Genomic DNA, 19,047 nt, shown 5'->3' on the forward strand with positions numbered 1-19,047 from the left:
ATGCAAAGACACACAAGCCTTATCAATAATAATTTGAGTGGTTGCTCACTCCATCCCTGAGATGTAACCTGAGGTGAGTAATAAAACTATAAAAAATCTAAGATATGATATTAGAAATGCACTTTAAGTTCTTTATTTTAATTGCTGAGTAGAATGATATTATTTCTTTAAAATGTGTGAGAATCCTATTTCAGATCCAGGCTCCTTTATAAGTTCTTCTTTAATCTTTTCCTTTCTTCTCCTTTTAATTGCTTGTCTTATTTCTCCTATTATTGAGCTATGAAGTTGAGTTTTAAGAAAGTTGGAAAAGAAACATGGTGCTTTAGCAGAAATACTACTACTAAAACTTCTTCAAAATACGAACTTTTACCATTGTTTCCCTTTCAAAATTCTCTAACAGCCCCCCGCCCACCGCCCCACCTCCAAACAGGTATTACATTGGTCTTTTATTTAGGTATACATAGATCTTCCATCATGATTGCTGATCTCAAGGAATTTATGGTCTTTGTTGCCTAATGCAAAGCCTCACATATAGAATATGTTCAATACGGATTGAATGAATGAGTGACTGCAAAAATCACAAAAGTCAGTAACGAATATCAAAAAAAAAAAAAAAGATTTCTAAAGCTGCTCAGCATTGTTTATGGTTGGAGTAAGCATTTCCTTACTTTTGGAAATTGAGAAGCATTGTAAATTTATCCTATAGCCAAGTGGTTTTCAAATTTTTTGAAAGTGACCCACGGTTCAAAATGGCTTTTGCATTATGACATTAGGACCCACTACTTTCGCAGACATACACATACCTAAACAATGAACCTGCACACATACATACACACATATCACTAAAGCAATAGGATAGACAAAATTCTAAAATGACTCCCAATGAGTTATACTCTTGTGTAATGCCCTCCCCTTGGTAGGGAAAATTCCTGTGGATATAAGATGTTACTCCTTGATTAGGTTACATTATAAGAAGAGGTAAAGACATTTTTCAGCTGTAATTAAAGTCTCTTGCCCCTAATCAGCTGAATTTAAGCTAATCAGAAGGGATATTATCCTGGGTGAGCCTGACTTAATCAGGTGATCACTTTAAAAGAGGGTCAAGAGGTCAGAGACTTGAAGAAATAGAGGATTTTGAAATATAAAGGGTTCTAGTACGAATTCCAACATGGGATGGAAGAGGTTCTCCCATACCACTAAGCTATTCTCTGGACATTAGATTAGCGGTTTATCCCCCAATTTAACTCAATTCTGACACTATCTACCTGGAGATAGCATCAGATTCCACAGTCTTACAAGACTGCCTCCCCTGCCCACCCCCACACACACACTTCAGATGTAAATTGCAAGCCCAGGTCTCTACCTGTGCTTCTGACTGGCCTGCCAGATCCCCACGACCCCCTCCTTGGGCTTTAGATACCAGTCCCAAGATGTTACGTGTATTTCTGACTGACTGGCTATCAATCTGAGGTTCCCACAACCCCCTCCTTGGGTTCAATTAATTTGCTAAAGCTGTTCACAGAACTCATGGAACTTGTTTTTCAATTAGATTGCCAGCTATTATAAAAAAGATAGAAGTTAGAAATAGTCAGATGGACGAGATGCATAGGACAAGGTGTGGAGAAAGAGTGCAGGGCTTGCATGCCCTTTCCAGGTGGATCAGACCACTCTAAGAATCGCCACATGTTCACCAACCCAGAAGTTCTCTGAACCCAGTCCTTTTGGGTTTTTAATGGAAGCTTCATTTCATAGACATGACTGATAAAATGACTGGCCAGTGGCAACTGATTCAACCTCTAGTCCATCCTCTAGTTCACCCCCAGAGGTGAGGCAGTAGGGCTGAAAGTTCTCATACTCTAATCACATTGTTGGTTCTACTGGCAACCAGCCCCCATTCTTAGGTGCAGCCCAAAAATCACCTATTAACACAACAAAAGCCAACTCTGTGCTCTCATCACTTAGGAAATTCCAAGGGTTTCTACCAAAAATGGGACAGAGACCAAATACATTTCTTATCATAAATCACAGTATCACAGACGAGAACCCTGAGACTAATATAAGACCCAGTCCCCACTTACAAGCTTATTGCGACTTGTGAGACCCTGAGCAGAGGCTCCAGCTAACCTGTGCACCAACACCCAAGCCACTGTGAGATAATAAATTAATGTTGTGGGTGCCTGGGTGGCTCAGTTGGTTAAGCAACTGCCTTCAGCTCAGGTCATGATCCCGGAGTCCTGGGATTGAGTCCCGCATTGGGCTCCCTGCTCAGCAGGGAGTCTGCTTCTCCCTCTCACCCTACCCCCTCTTGTGCTCTCTCTCTCTCTCTCTCTCTCTCTCTCTCTCTCTCTCTGTTTCAAATAAATAAAATAAAATCTTTAAAAAAATTTTAAAAAAATAATGTTGTTTTAAGCTGTTAAATTTGTGTTAATTTTTTATGCAGCAGAAAACTAATACAATCCAACTTCATTTTTCCTTTTCTAAAATGGTGGTCACAGTCAACTGAATTGATAGCATATAAAATAAATATGAGCCACAACCGACATTTTGAAAATTACAGCTATATCTTAAAACCATCTTTTCCATGATGCCAAAATATTTATCAAGAGGTTCATTCCTTTGAGTTAAAGAATTTTATGTTCAGAAACTCTCTTAAACATTAAAAGCCATTAATCAGGCCTTGGTTCACAGTAGTGAACAAAATATATATGGGTTCTCACCCGTAGAAACTTAGTCTAAGGGTTGGAGATATAAAAACAAATGAACAAAACCGAACATATAATTAGAGTCACTCAATAACTATTTAAGCACTATTTCAGCTAATAAACATGCATTTATTTGGGGGGATAATCATGAGAAATAAAAATGAACATTATATAGTCTGTATTTTGAAGGGCTACAATATCTAGTAGGAAATATAAAATCTGTAAATAAATAAGTATCCCATGATAATTACACATTTGGTATCAAGAGGACAAAAGATATAGCATAGAGTGACAAACTCTAACTAGGGAATTCAGGGAAGGCTTCAGAAAAGATGTGACATTTTATGTGGCACCTGTGAGTGGGAGGGGTCTGCAAAATATCTCCGGTGTCCAAAAACTTTCCATGTACTTTGCAACACTTTTTTAGAAGACCTTGCTAAGAAATTTGGGCTTTGAGGCTGAATTTGAATTAACTGAAGTTTTGTTTGTTTGTTTGAAAAGAGTTTGACATAAAATTATAACCCTGAAATACAAATTGAATTACATGAAGTTGGCACTACCAGCACAAACAGAATATATATCAGTGACAAGTCAGTTAAATTCTACAGGGGTAGAAGAAGGGAGAGATGGAGAATTAGTCCAGACATTTTGGTTATTCTCTAAGATAGGCCTGAAGTAGAAAATTTTAGCTAACTAAATGGATTGATATGATAATAATTATCTGGGTGGGAGAAGTCCATGCAGGGCTTTAAGGACTGTCCGAAAACAAGCACCCACACTCAACTTTATAAAACATGCTGCTCCAGAGCCCAGTCTGGATTGTTCCATTATTGTTAAGAATAACACTCTTCTCTTGTACTCCATTATTTATAACTTAGCAAATGCTGGGAAATAAAGAATAACCACAGAAACAAGGCCAAAATAATTATTAAACATTATGGGGTTTCTTAAGTCTTTTTTACAGCCTATTTATCCTTGTTTTTTTTTTATTTTTTTATTGTTATGTTAATCACCATATATTACATCATTAGTTTTTGGTGCAGTGTTCCATGATTCATTGTTTGTTCATAACACCCAGTGCTCCATGCAGAACGTGCCCTCCTCAATACCCATCACCAGGATAACCCATCCCCCTCCCCCCCATTTATCCTTGTTTTAAACACAATTCTAACAAGATTTCTTGTTTGTTTTACTAACCTAGAGAAAGTCAGAAGCACTACACTGTGCCTTTCAAATAATGCCACTGTCAGCTTTTGAAGGTGTTACTTACATTTTATTCTGTAAGGAAGAATAAAAATTCTTCGATGTGGGGAGAACTTAGCTGTGCTCCAGAGAAAAATTCTTAAATGAAAAAAATCAATGTTTTTCTGGAATTAATTTCATGACTTATTTCCAACACACAGAAAAATATTAACTAGTTCTGTATTTGGCTCAGAGTACAGTTTTTTGTTAGTACGCCATCCTTTGCAATAGAAAATAGGGCCTCATGTAAAACTTTGTTATCATAATCACCTCCAGCAATGATATTTAATGTTACCAATGTTTTCTTCAGGTTTTAATAATGTTTAGAGGGGTCTCTATTTCCATTTTATTGATTTTTTTTGAAGAGGGACTTTTTTTTTAAAGAGGGTGGAAGAATACCATTTCAGAAAGAATCACTGTGTAAATAATTCACACCATAAAAATAACCCTATTAAAAGCTTAACTGAGGCTCCTGTTTGTCCTCTGCAGATCAAAGGCAGTTCTAAAAAAAGAACAGCTCTAGATACTTATTGGTTCCAAGTATAATGATTGCTAACATTCAAACATGTTAGAAAGCATGGACAGCTGAATTAGACCTCTAACATCCCAATGTTCAAAATTTTGACCTCTATCAAGAGATGTATAGCTAAGTCTGAAATTTGCTTTTAAAATAATCCCGAGTTGCTCATGGCCTCAGGATCATGATTCATTTGATTTTTTTAAGCAGATTTTCACTATTAAGAAATGCAAATATTGACTATGAAAAACCAAAGCATTAATATCATTTAAATTTGCACAGTGTTCTGGCCATATGAAATTAATCATTCAGGCCATCTTATTCTATGCCATCATATTATTTTCATAATAAATGTTAAAATTCTTATATCTTATTCTGAATCCAAATAAATGTAGACTGTGGAAAAATGGTTACAGAATCTTTTACTACTTCTGTTTTTTTTTTTTTTCCTTATCTTTAAGCATTAATTCATGGACCAAGGCAAAGCAGTTTACATCTGGACCAAAGACTTAATTATAACTCAGTGAGAAACTAGTATAACTTTGTTTTAGTGAAAAAAAAAAAAAGAACATTAGCTCATAAGAGATGTTTTATATATCTTAAGAGTCTGTCTTCATCATTTAAAGTATTTGTGACATTTATTCATTCCATCAAAATTTACCAAACACCCAAAGCTTAGGTGAAAACAAACAAAAAATTCAAGGAAAAACTTGAGAAGTGGGCATTATGTATCTATATACATACATAAAGTGGTGGTAGGTCTCTCCAAGAGAGTCTATAGTCTGCCTTTAGTTTACTTTTATACCAATGGATTACTTTTATGCCAATGAACAATTTGTGAATTCTTTACAATGGTGAGGATCAAACAGAAGTGATTATTTCACTTTGTTTATGATTGCTTTGATGTAATTTTTGCTACAGTATTTCTGACAATTTTTTCCTTTTGGAAAATTTATTTTTGGATAGTGGGCAAAAATAGTGTCCGATGCCTCTGTCTCATGGCAATCTTGCCTTCATTGTACTACTACTCAGGGTTAGCTACCAGGGAAAGCAGTTGTACGAATCTGTCCAGTAATTAAATTTCTCTGTGCCTTAATTCTCTCATCTGTGAAATGAGGATTCTATTATTACTTAAGATTGCTGTTTGGAGAATTAAGTAGAATAGTATTTTTACTGCATTGAGCACAGAGTCTGGCACTCAGTAGGAACTTTATAAGTATTGCTTATAAGTAAGTCCTTTATAAGTAGTACTTCTTACAATAATAAGGCTCCTGGCCTCAAGTAGTTCACAGTAAGGAAACCAGGCATGCAGGCATGGAAGTAGCAGCACTCATACATTTAATGAAAATGAATCCAAACATATACCTAAGGAGAAAAAGACATCTTTCGTCTTTTTTTAATTCCACCACCTCCCAAACTTTCTCCTGTAAATTAGATTTTAGTCTCCATTTTCCCCCAAAAGAAAGTCATAAGTGAAATATAAATAATAAGAGAAGTTAATTTTTTACTTTAAAACTACCAAGGACTTTGGTCTAAATGATTTAAATTCCCTCCTTTGCCATGTGACTTTTCCCTCTTCCAGTTAATAGAACATATTCCTTCACCCCTAGCAACAGATCCAGCCATGGGATGTGCCGTGGCCAGCAGAATGAGGCAGAAATGGCAGTGTGATGGTTCCAAGCTTGATGCCTTAAGAGGCGACTTTGTTCTCCTTGCCCTTTTATGGCTCTGGCATACCCATGAGATGGTCATGCGTAGCCTTCTGGTCTCAAGAGAAGGACGAGAGACAGATGGAGCACAGCCACCACAGCTGCGCCAGCATAGCCTAGACTAGCCAGTGCCCGAGCAACCTGCAGAACTGTGCGCCAAATAAACGTTCAGTGCTGTATACACTGAGATTTATGCTTGTGTGATTCGCAGTTTCAACGTAGAAAAGCTGACCAATACAAATAGTTCCAACCTGTTGAGGTATTAAAATTAATTTTTACTTTTTAAAATAACTTTTTATTTTTTCAGATCACTGCCTTTAACCATACTGCCCATTATCCCATTACATCCCAGACATCCTGGGCAAATTCCATTAACTGCTCTTTTTAGTCCTATATTAAAAAACAAATAAAATAAAATAGTGTGGAACTGGCATCAAGACAGATATGTAGAACAATGGAATAAAGAGCTCAGAAATAAACCTCATATTTATGGTCACGTGATTTTCAACAAGCGTGCTAAGACCATTCAACAGGGACAGTGTCTTAACAAATAATGTTGGGAAACTAGACAAACACATGCAAAAATATAAAGTTGGACCTTTACTTTACACCATATACAAATATTCACTCAAAATGGATAGAAGGCCTAAATATAAAAACAGAATTATTACTATCTTAGAAGAAAATGTAAGGGGAAAACTTCAGGACACTAGATTTAGAAATGATTTCTTGGATAAGACTCCAAAAGCATAGGCAACAAAAGAAAAAAAAGCAGATAAACTGGATTTCCTCAAAATTGAAGGCTTTTGTGTATAAAAGAACACTATCAGCAAAATAAAAAGGCAAACCACAGAATGAGGGAAAACTCTGGCAAATCATTTATCCAATAAGGGATTAATATCCAGACTACATGAAGAAGTCTTAGAACTCAACAACAAAAAAATCCAGTTTTAAAAAATGGGCAAAGGACTTGAATCACTACTTCTCCCAAACTGATACAAAAATAGCTAATAAACACATGAAAAGATGCTTGACATCACTATCCGTAGGAAAATGCAAGTCCAAACTACAATGAGATATCAATTTAGACCCCCTGGGATGACCACTATCAAAACAAAAACAACACACACACACACACACACACACACACACACACACACACACACGAAAATAACAAGTATCAGCAAGAATGTGGGGAAACTGGAACTTCTGTACTTTGCTATTGGGAATGTAAAATAGTGCAGCTTCTGTGGAAAATGGTGTTCTTCAAAGCAAAGCTTTAAAAAAAATTAAACATAGAATTACTTTATAATCCAGCAATTCAACTTTGAGGTATAGACTGAAAAGAACTGAAACCAGGGACTCAATCAGATATTTGTCCATCCCTGTTTACAACAGCATTATTCACAATAATCAAAATGTGGAAACAATTCAAGTATCTATTGATAGATGATTGGATAAACAAAATGTGGTATACACACAGACACACACACACACACACACACACACACACAACACACACATACACAAGGGATTATTCAGAAGAGAGGAAATTCTGACCCATGCTACAACTTGGATTAACCTTAAAGACATTGTGCTAAGTGAAATAAGCCAGACATAAAGGGACAAATACTGTTTGATTCCATTAACATGAGGTACTTAACAGTAGACAAATTCACAGGGACAGAAAGTAGATGAGGGTAATGAGGAGTTAGTATTTAATGAGCACAGAGTTTCAGTTTGGGAAGATGAAAAGTTCTGGGGACAGATGGTGGTGGTGACTGCACAACAGTGGAAATGTACTCACTGCCACTAAACTTTACACTTTAAAATGGTAATTTCTTGTTACGTATACTTTACTACAATAAACACCTTATAAGCATACAAACTCATTTCAGACAGTTTGTGTATCTTTGTTATCATTCAACAGAACACTGATCTCCTTCTCTCTGTCACTAAGTGAACCTCAAAGTTAGGGTCCTGAAACAGGGGTAGGTCGGGTGAAGAAGGCAAGTTGTGTTTGTTGTTGGTTGTTTATTTTTGCTTTTGCTCTCCTCCTATCCACTTCTAAGCCTAGCTATACAGAGTTAAAGTCTAGAATACGGAAGGAAAGAGATATTAGGGTCGATTTTTTTTTAAAGATTTTATTTATTTATTCATGAGAGACGGGGGGGGGGGAGAGAGAGAGAGAGAGAGAGAAGCAGAGGGAGAAGCAGGCTCCCAAGGAGCAGGGAGCCCGATGCGGGACTCGATCCCAGGACCTCGGGATCATAACCTGAGCCGAAGGCAGATGCTTAACCATCTGAGCCACCCAGGCGCCCTATTAGGGTCGATTTTAATGGAACAAACCAATTGATTCAGGTAGGGAGATGTTTCATGTCTCATTCTGGTTTGGTCTGATTTGACTGCTGCTGGTTGCCTCTACTTGTATGTGGTTTTCACATAGGGTATGCTCTCCCAAGATATCCCTCACTCCTCTTGGCTCTGCTCCCATTGCAGCCCTGTGGCAAGACTGCTGATTCTGTAACTCAGCAAGTATTCAAGCAGGGAGCAAGATGACAATCTCTCCTTAATGTTATCTGTAATTTATTTTAAAATACTTCAGTGGAGACAGTGGGATATAATGGCCTCTGCACTGAATTAACTCTCTTGGAAACATTAGTTTATATTTGATCTACTATAATCAGAAATGCATAGTCCAATGGAGGATAGCTAGCATTTGAAGGTTTCAACCAGAGATCTACAGATGGCTAAGACAAGTATTTTAAATATTCTTCTCTAAAGCTTGACTCAAAGGATTTGTTATCTAGGGTTAATTGTGTAAATTTTTTTTCATTAATGAAAAGAGAAGTTTAACATATAGGTTGGTTAAAATGTCTGCCCTTGCACAAACAGGGTAAAACAGAAGGAATCTGGTCAACCTCAGAGTTCACACATTTAGAGAAATATCTTTAGTCCTTGACACCTTACATTCTATCTTGCCCTTCCCCCCTCTTTCAAACTTATTGAAGGATTCTGTGACTTGATTCAGTTAGAAAATAGGGCAATCATGCCATCAGGATGTCATTGTAAACTTTCATGCAACCACCTGTCAAAGTACTTAACAGCCAGAATGGGGATTCCTCCAGTCTACAGAAAGAGGTCGAATGAGTATCTTCGTATCTGCTTGCTAAGAAATGTCTGAATGAGAAGAAAAATTTGTTCCAGGCACACAGTAGGTGTTCAGTCATGTTTGTGAAATAAATGAATTGCATAAGAACCTAAAAAACCTACTATCTTTCATTTTTAAAAAGAGGAAATAAGGCTGGACAGGGGACTGCACAATCAAGAAAATTCATTCATAGGGGTGACTTGGTGGCTCAGTTTAAGTGTCTGACTCCATCTCAGCTCAGGTCTTGATCTCAGGGTTGTGAGTTTAAGCCCTGCATTGGGCTTCATGCTGGTTGTGGAGCCTACTTTAAAAAAAAAAAAAAAAAAAGAAGTAAAGAAGGAAAGAAGGAAAGAAGGAAAGAAGGAAGGAAGGAAGGAAGGAAGGAAGGAAGGAAGGAAGGAAGGAAGGAAAGAAAGAAAGAAAGAAAATTCATTTATAAAGGGGGACTCTAATACAAAGGGAAAAAGTGGCTATGGATAGCTAAATAAGTAGATAGATACATAAGCAGTTTCACTGCTGCTCATGTCAGTTTGTAAGGGTTAAAGGGCTCATCTACCAATCTCTACATTCTTAACCTCTTCTTGAAGTTGGCAATAATGCACCCTCTTGTAGCACATTCCAGGGGACACCAAGTTAAGTAACTCCCTTGAGCCCAATTACACCCTCTTCCAAATAGGAGCCCTGTTACTCTCATAAAGTCGTAGAGTCTGGGAGGAATAGCAGCTGCAGCAGCAGCTGTAATGCTGAATAGAACCTTAAGTAAATAGCCTAGAAGGCCAGTGAACAATGAATTATAATAAACCAACTATAATTAGTAATAAAAGCCTTAAAATAACTGTACTCATGAGATAGTACTGGTCATATCCTTGCTGTGTTCTGGAATTAATAGAATCGTTTTTTCACCAATGTAACTATAATGGTAATTAAAAGTTGATTTAGGATCAAAGGCAACCTCAAGGTTATAAATATAAGTAGCTGGCTCTCCAAGTCTAAGTATCTTGTTCATCTCACGTCTTCACTCTTTTTTAAAAAGTAGGGAGGGACTTCTGGAGACTGTCTTTAAAAAAGAAAGAGCAAAACCAGCTGATAAGTGAAGCAAATCACTCAGCCAATACAAAAATATTTTTTATGCCTAAAGCATTTGGGAGAGAGAGGACACAGGCAGCAAGAGAAAGAAAATGGCTATTTACAGGGTGTTTTCTAACTGGATAGGGACAGTTTTCATTGGTAATGTCCATAATATAAGATGTGAAAGAAATCTGGAATGGGAGGTGAATAATGTAGGCAAAAGTAGTTGCATGCTGCAAAATGGAAGAGGCGATGTTTGGTGAGGCCCAGGACATTTCCACTCGTGGCTGTGTGGTAAAATATCTATTTACTGCCATAGCTTTCTCAGTTTCATAATCATTCACTGTTGTACATTTTTATATTGTATACTTGATAAAATCATGTCCAGATACAAGCACAAAGCCACAGCAGTGAGAATGTAACAAAATCATTAAAGGCAATGTTAAAAAAAAAATTACTTCGTATTAGATTCAGTGCTTCCAAACTAGCATCATATTATATTGACAGGGAGCTTCTAGGAAAAACACAATGTAATCCCATGTAATTGGTATTGGGAATAGCAAGCAAAACAAAGACAAACTTGTCCTCATGGAATTCACAGTCCAGCTGGAGAGACACACATTAATCCACTAATGACATTAATCCATGTACAATGGTAACAGTGCTCAGTGCTAGGAAAGGAAGCCTAGAGGGCCATGAAAAGTGTACAGTAGAAGAATTAGCCCAGTCTGGGGAAGGTGGAGAGGTTGTCAGAGGATGAAGCCCTGAAGAAGAGCCATTTGCTGAGACATGAGGGGCCACAACCAGGTAAAAGAGCCATGAAGAGGAAGTGGAAGGGGAAAGAGCATGGAGTTGGAAAAGCAGAGTAATGTCTGCCTATGTAAAAAAGTTCTATGGCTAAAGGTATCATGGCACCTAAGAGGGACTTACAGAAAACCAATTTTTCCACAAGAACAATAGTTTGAAAATGTGTCTATTCTGTTAAGCAAAAATGGCCAATCTAGGATATGAGTATTTCTTCATCCCTCTTCTGTGTTGCCAGCATCCTGTCACGAGTTGAGACACATCCCTGGAATCTATCTACACATAGCACTCAGGAATCCACCAAAAATTCACCAAGACAAGTGGAAACATATGTGCTAGCCCTCCCACAGAGGGAAGGAAACAAGTCTTCATTAATCTGTATGTCCCCAAGTTTTAAGTTCCTTTCAAGTGGTAAGTCATCAATAAACACTGTATAACTCAAAGCATGAAGAAAGATTAGCAACTATGGCCGTGACAACATAGTAAGTCTATGATTTACTCATTTATTTTTTTTTAAAAGATTTTATTTATTTACTTGACAGAGAGAGACACAGCGAGAGAGGGAACACAAGCAGGGGGAGTGGGAGAGGGAGAAGCAGGCTTCCCGCGGAGCAGGGAGCCCGATGCGGGCTCGATCCCAGGACCCTGGGATCATGACCTGAGCCGAAGGCAGACACTTAACGACTGAGCCACCCAGGCGCCCCTACTCATTTATTTCTTTAAAAACTTTTATTGAGTACCTACCAATGGCTAAGAATTTTTTTCTGGTTCTGGGAGACAGAGTCACAATCACAAAAGAAAAAAACGTTTAATCTTATGAAGTATACATGCTAATAGAGTCAAAAGACACCATAATAATGTAGTTTGATCAATAAAAATAATAATAGACTGTGATAAGTGCTGTAAAGATAATAAATGGAGTGATGATACAATAACATATGTTGGTTAAAAAAACCCTCCTCTATGGGCACCTGAGTGGCTCAGTCGTTAAACGTGTGCCTTTGGCTCAGGTCATAATCCCAGGGTCCTGGGATCGAGCCCCCCATCGGACTCCCTGCTCAGCAGGAAGCCTGTTTCTCCCTCTCACACTCCCCCTGCTTGTGTTCCCTCTCTCACTGTCTCTCTCTCTGTCAAATAAATTAAAAAAAAAAAAAAGCCCTCTCTAATTAGGTAATATTTGAGCTGAAACATTAATAAAGGAAAAGAACAAGTCTGCTTTGGGAAACATAGTTAAGAGCAGCCAGACAGAGAAATATTAGTTTGAGAAAGGGCTGAGATGCTCTAAGAAGAGTAAGAGGCCCCTACTGACTTGAGAGCAGTGAAAGAGCAAGAGAGAGTATGTCATGGGGGCTTGGGAGTTAAGCAAGGGAAGTATGCAGGGCCATTAAGGTCTACATGAAGAGTTTAGATTGTCTTCTGAAACCAAGGGGAAGTGAATGAAGGGTCTTAGGCAGGGGAATGCCATCTTTGGGTATATGTTTTACAAAGACCTTTCTGAATGTTTGGTAGAGACAAAGTGCATTACAGAGGGACAAGCATGATAGCAGGAAAAGATAATACCAATGATCACATGGCTCTGTAAATAGAGAAAGTGTGTCCCTGTCTTCGCTGTAAGGAAAAAATGAGATAAAGCAGAACATGTCAACATGTTCATAAGGTAAGAGAGAAATATTTTGCCAGATAAAGATTTTGGCATAATCAAGTCTTCTTACAGAAACAAAATTTTTTAAAATGTATGAACAAATGAATGAATGAGTGAATCAAACCCAAACATCAACTAAGGCATTTGTTCATATAAGGCATATAAGTATCATGGGTAGACCAAAGAGTACCTTTTTTCAAACAGGATCCTCTGATTTGATCTCCAAGTTGTAACAATCCTATCTCTAATTCCCATTCCATTAGGCAAATATTTTTATATTATATAGGCATATTGCTTTGAAAGCAATATTTTTCTATTATCCAGCATCAAAAAGATTATGCTTCAGTTTAATTTTTTTTTTTTGCCTGAACTCCAGAGAAAACTGTTTTAATGATATTCTGATTGATGTCAAGGAATGAACCGCTGTAATTCATTTTAGTTATGACAATTTGTGCTCATTTCTCTTGTCCAAGAGAGTGCACCTTCTGCTTATGGCCACCCGATTCTCTATACTGGGTTATCCACTCTCAGGATGTAACCTGGATCCCTGATTTCTGACCTTGGCCCCTTGGCCTCTCCCATTTCTTACCATGAGAGTGTACTCTCTTTGGCTTTTGACCCAAGCTTTTCTCATTAGCAGGCACTAATGAGCACTTCTGTCAAAGCAGAAAGAAGACCTTGTCACACCTCTACCCCTCTTGGAACTTATGTACTGCCAGACTGACTTCCAACCCAAAGAGAAGTGGGATCAAAATATATTTACAGATTTGTCATCGCACAAAAAAAGGTTTTACTTTGGAGATATCTTACTAATTGAGCAAGGGACCATAGGATTTGAATCAAACAAATTTCTACCTTTTTTCACTGTATCCTCCATAGTTACTGGAATCATATGAATATCCAACATATTTAGATTATTTATTGTATTTCAGACACTGTAACATGTTTTCTATTTTCTTTTATAATTTCCATTTTACAGGTTGGGAAACTAATTTGAAAATGCTAAAAGGTTGCCAAGATTTGACACTTAGAAAATTGGTAAAGGCAATTCATCTTAAGCCTGTATTATTCTAAAGCCCTCACCCTTAGCTACTAGCTAGAGCATTATCCAGCCAAGAAGAAAGTAAAACATGTATTCAACCATGCTATGTACTGTATTTTTTTCTTATGTTCCTATGTTTAAAAAAGATTTAATTCATGTCATAATACAAAAATAGGATATTTTAAGGAAAAAAGTTCCATATGAGTTGAAATTTTAATTATTATTTTACCAGCTTATCTAGATAAAAATATTTTAAAATATTAATAAAAATATTAATTTTCCCACACATGATTTTGGGATCATAATAACAGCAGTCTGGCTGTTCAAATTCTAAATCACCAGTCTTTAAGAGTGTAAAACCCAAGTTATATCTTAATACATTCAACTGAGTTTTAGTGTCATGGTTAACTTTTCTCACTTCTGCGTGAATTTTCTTTCTTTCTGTCTCTAAACAGGAGGGAAAAATGTGTATTTCCAAACAAGATGTTATAAAATTTGCAGAATATTAAAAATTCTGCTTCGAGGCTAGAAAACTCCGTTTCTTTAATAATTCAAACCTCTGTCTTCCTAGGTGGGCTTCACAATTGCAATGAAGAGTTAGGAAGCATGAAACTGCCTGCCTTCCCTAGGAAGAAAACTCTTCTTAGCATACCGATCAGAACATTTTCCTCTTTGTCTTCAATAGATCAATAATACCCAGGCTGCCAAAGTATCTAACCAACCGAAGACTCCACTTCAGAATACACCCATGAAATGTCTTTTTTTTATTTTATTTATTTATTTATTGAGTTACCAAGCATCTTAAACACAGCAGCCGATATTCTCTACAGCTCATCAATTTCTTAGCTCCTTTGACCACAGTTTACATGTATCTAATATCAAGAGTTCTTATTCCAAGCCTTTTACATTATAGCAATTTTCTTTGGGATTATAACTCAGAAAGTAAAATGCTCTTGGGAACTATTTAATTTTCCACAGCTTGTTCTTTTTCCAATACCCCCTCCCCCTAAATCCCACAGACTTGTCGTTTTTAGAGTTGATGTATCAGCTTTATCATAAAGTTTATTCTCTGTAGGCATGAACAAGCAAAACCAAAGTGAAAGGAGTAAACTGAAAAGCCAAAAAAACTGTAAATCTCTAGAAAGCATATATACACACAAACAACCCATCCTGGGTAAAAAAAAAAAAAAAACAGAAAAAGACCAGAAAAGCCCATCAAAATTCCACAAAAGTACTGAAACGTTTCATGTCACAGGTTCAAAAGTCTGACATTCCCAGATGTTTTTTAAAAAGGTAAAATGAATGACAATAAAAATGATAAATTCCTTTGAGTTATAGGATTCTTTACTGTTTTCAGAATGCTGGTACATGGATTATCTTAACTGCCTTTTTCAAACATTTGGATAAATCTAATGCAATGCGCAATTTGCCTCAGTACTATATCGTGTTCCTATTTTATGGAAGAAAACTGTAAATAAGATTAGATGTGCAAAACTGCAAAACAAGCCCCTTAATAAATAGAGAAAAGGAATCCACAAAGACAACAAAGCTTTGAAAAAGGCAAGTAATTAACTATAGCCTGGAATTTTTCCCAAATCTCATTCACCAACTGGCTAACACTTAGACAGAACCACACCAGGTGACAAGAAGAGCTCTTAGGATGAGAGCCACCAGGTCTGAGACAGCCAGCATCATTAGAACACATCAAATCTTCCCCCAATAGGGACATTTTTTCTTTTCTCCAGTGTGAAGGTATAACATATACAACAGAAAAATAGCACACTGTCATGTGCTCATTTAACAGAATAGCCAAGTCAGGACAGTTACTTAGATTGAAAAGCAAGACCACCCCAGTGAAAAGTGTAAACACATAAAATTGAAACACGATGGAGTTGGAGAGGGTAGATTTTATATCTGGGTCTTTATATGGATAACAATATAATTTTTTTTAAAGTTTTCTGTTATCATTAGCTCATTCAATTATTTAAACAACTTTTTTTAAGGACCTACACGCCAGTCCTGAGGGTTAAAAAATGATTAAGACATTGTCTTTATCAGCAAGCAGCTTTTGGTCTAGAGATCAAACCAACAAGTAGGAGAATTATGCTAAGTGGTAAATCAGAGTGTAATGAGAGACCCGGATAACTAACTAGCCTAGGAGGAGAGAGAAACAGCCAGGGTTCTTTTTGCTTTTGTTTCTGTTTTTCTTCTGATAAACACATGCATTTTTTTTTCATGTATGTGAACAACAAGAAAGGTTAGAATGCTAAGAACAAGAAAAATACCAAATGAAGCTATTGATTTTTGCATATTCACTTAGGAACAAGAATTCACAGATGCTTTGATGGGGTGAACACAGTAGCAACTCTTTTAGTTTATGACACATGTGCTGTCATTCCTAAGGATTACCTACAGAAGAGCTTCAACAGGGGCTGCTCTCAAAACACCATACAGAGCCGTCTGGATGTCTTCGTTGAATCTGGAAGACAAGAAAAGCATCGGTTAAAGCTATCAGCTTATGACACAAAGGTAGCGCTGAGAATAAGTGATAGGAAATATCCACACCAAAAAGATCTGCCCACGGAACACAGAGAATGCCAAGGACAGAGGTGGATTAGTGGGTTTATCTCAGAAGTGACAGATTTCTGCATTTCAGAAGCATCATGCTGGATGGGTAATGGAAGAGCTTTATATGAATAAAACCAAGATCCCATTCACTGGGAAATCTTGGGTTTCTTTTTTGATCTGAACTCAGTTTGGAAATCCCAGATTAATCCGATATAACCAGTTTTTCTTCAGTCTCAGTTGCTGCTACCATGAGGATTTGAGGAGATTCTGAAATGCAACGCCTGTCACTATAACCATTAACAAACATGATATGGAAAGTAAAGAAAAAATATTTTAAAATAAACAAAAGCAAACTTAAAAAATAAAAAGACCTCTAACTTTTAATAGTTTCACTTTCCTCCCAAAGGTCACAGGAATTATTTATTTGTCTTTCTGTTGGGTTACTGTATATATTACATTTCATCATTTATAGAGAGATTACCAGAAAGTCATTATTTGTCTTAGGTTTGGACTTAATTCAGTTCAAAGAAATGAAATGGGAAGGCATTATGAAAGTTACAGAACAGGGCATCTTATATTGTGTAGACATCCCGTGAGTATGCCTTTATATTGGGTTCAATCTTCCATGAGAATCTTAAGAGAATTTACAACAAACAACAATAACACACTTGCAAATCTCCTTTAATGTTGGTAGCACAAGTTAAAAACAATAACAACAATAAAATTGCATTTGGGCCCTCTCCAAGCATAAGCATGAGAATGAAGGTGACAAGGCAATATTGAGGAATATGTACAAGTGTAGAGAAACCTGATGATTTTATCAGCTTTTTGCATAGCTTTGGGACTTTTCTCTGAGTTCTGATAGGCAATCAGATGAAAACTGTCATTTGTGATAATTGGAAAATACTTACTTAGCAAAATCTGATACTGGAGCTCTAAACCGTTTCTCACTACATTAGAACTTCTGGAACTACAATAGTAAGATAAACACAGTGGAAATGTAAAGGCAGATGTTCTGGCCTCTATTTCCAAGGTAACTGTATCAACTGCTAATTTTTAGTAAATGTCAGTTCTAGAAAGCTTTGTTTCTTGGGTCCAGTTTTTTGAGAAGGTATCTAAAACCCTCTGCACAAAACTCAATTTCGATGGGCAGGAGAGTTCTCTTTGCCTTTGAGAGGAAAATACAAATAATTAAGCACTTAAAGCTTCCATAGATGGTTTTTTTTTTCCAAAAAAAAAAAAAAATCAGGTTCCTCATAAACAGGGACCTAATTAATATAACTAGTTTCATCATAACTACCAACCTCTCAGGACAAATTTTATACTCTTGAGGTACAATCTGCATGAAATTCCCCATGTCTTAACTATGGAAAAAATTACTGATCACCAGAGTTTACCAGATAGTACTGCAAAGAAATATACCTATTAGAATGACAGGTTTCATTTACCAGAAGATATTAAAATCCTGTCAATATGATTTCCATCAAGAAGGTTTTCAGTAAAATAATAAAAAATGAATGAAGGAAATCAAATGTAGTCATCTAGTTAAATATTCATTTTCTAATCTTTAGGGAGCTGTTTATTATACTTTGAACACCTGGCCTTTAGTAGAACGTTGTCTGGTTTTAAACTTGTTATCATGCCATAGCAAATTCCAAGAGGGCTAGAAGTTAAACCCATTATTATGAAAAAGCCAAAATAACAAAGTGTTCTTCTCAATTCAGGAATAATCTAAGGAAACTGTAATTCTAAGAATATCTAGATACTCCTAGAGCCTGGGCTTAAGTGAAACCAAGTGAAACTCCTATGATGCAAATTTTAAGGAGGCATCACTCAGAGGTGCTGACTTTACACCTGCATAAGGCTGAGATAAAGGGCCTCCTTAAATTTTGCACCTTATGTACTTCACCCTGGTCCTTGCCCTGAATCCTCTGGCACTTGTAATGAAGGTGTTTAATTTTAAAGTTTTATTGATTGACATGAAAACAACAACAATAAAAAATACTTTCCACGTGTTTAATAGAATTATAAGACACTATATTCTCCACAATTGCAATTTAAATAAGAAAACATGCATTTTGACATATATAATAAATAAAATCAATGCAAAGCTCTAAAGTAAGCAGAAGAGGTAAGAAATGAGGCAAGCATGAAAAGGGAACGCTTTGCAGCTTATTTCCTAACTTCATCTTTCCCCCAGGAGGTACACTGGAGAGAAGCAAAGTCACTGGTGCTAGGGAAAAAATTGTGGAATGGAGGAAGAAAAAAACAGAAAGAAACACAGCATGTGTAAGGCAAAGACCTTATCAAGAAAGCACAGGATTCAGTGAAACAAAATAAAACAAAAAGCAAACAATCAAAATGCCTAGGATGAAGGTGGAAACAAAATGGTTAAAGGAGGCTTTCAGTCCTTGATTCAAATCTGAGCCTTGTCATATTAGATGAACTCTTCAAAGCAAGTTAATTTCTGTGAAATAGGTCCCTTATCAAGTAAGAATGACAGAAATAATAAATCAAAATTATAGCAATAACAAACCTACTGAAGTACTACCCATGTGCCAAACACTTTAAACAAGCGTTACCTAGGTGTTATGACAATAGC

Source organism: Callorhinus ursinus, unplaced genomic scaffold (genome assembly GCF_003265705.2).
Source record: "Callorhinus ursinus isolate GAN/ISIS: 27379988/994484 unplaced genomic scaffold, GSC_fseal_2.0 scaffold3, whole genome shotgun sequence".
In the NCBI taxonomy this organism is placed as follows: domain Eukaryota; kingdom Metazoa; phylum Chordata; class Mammalia; order Carnivora; family Otariidae; genus Callorhinus; species Callorhinus ursinus.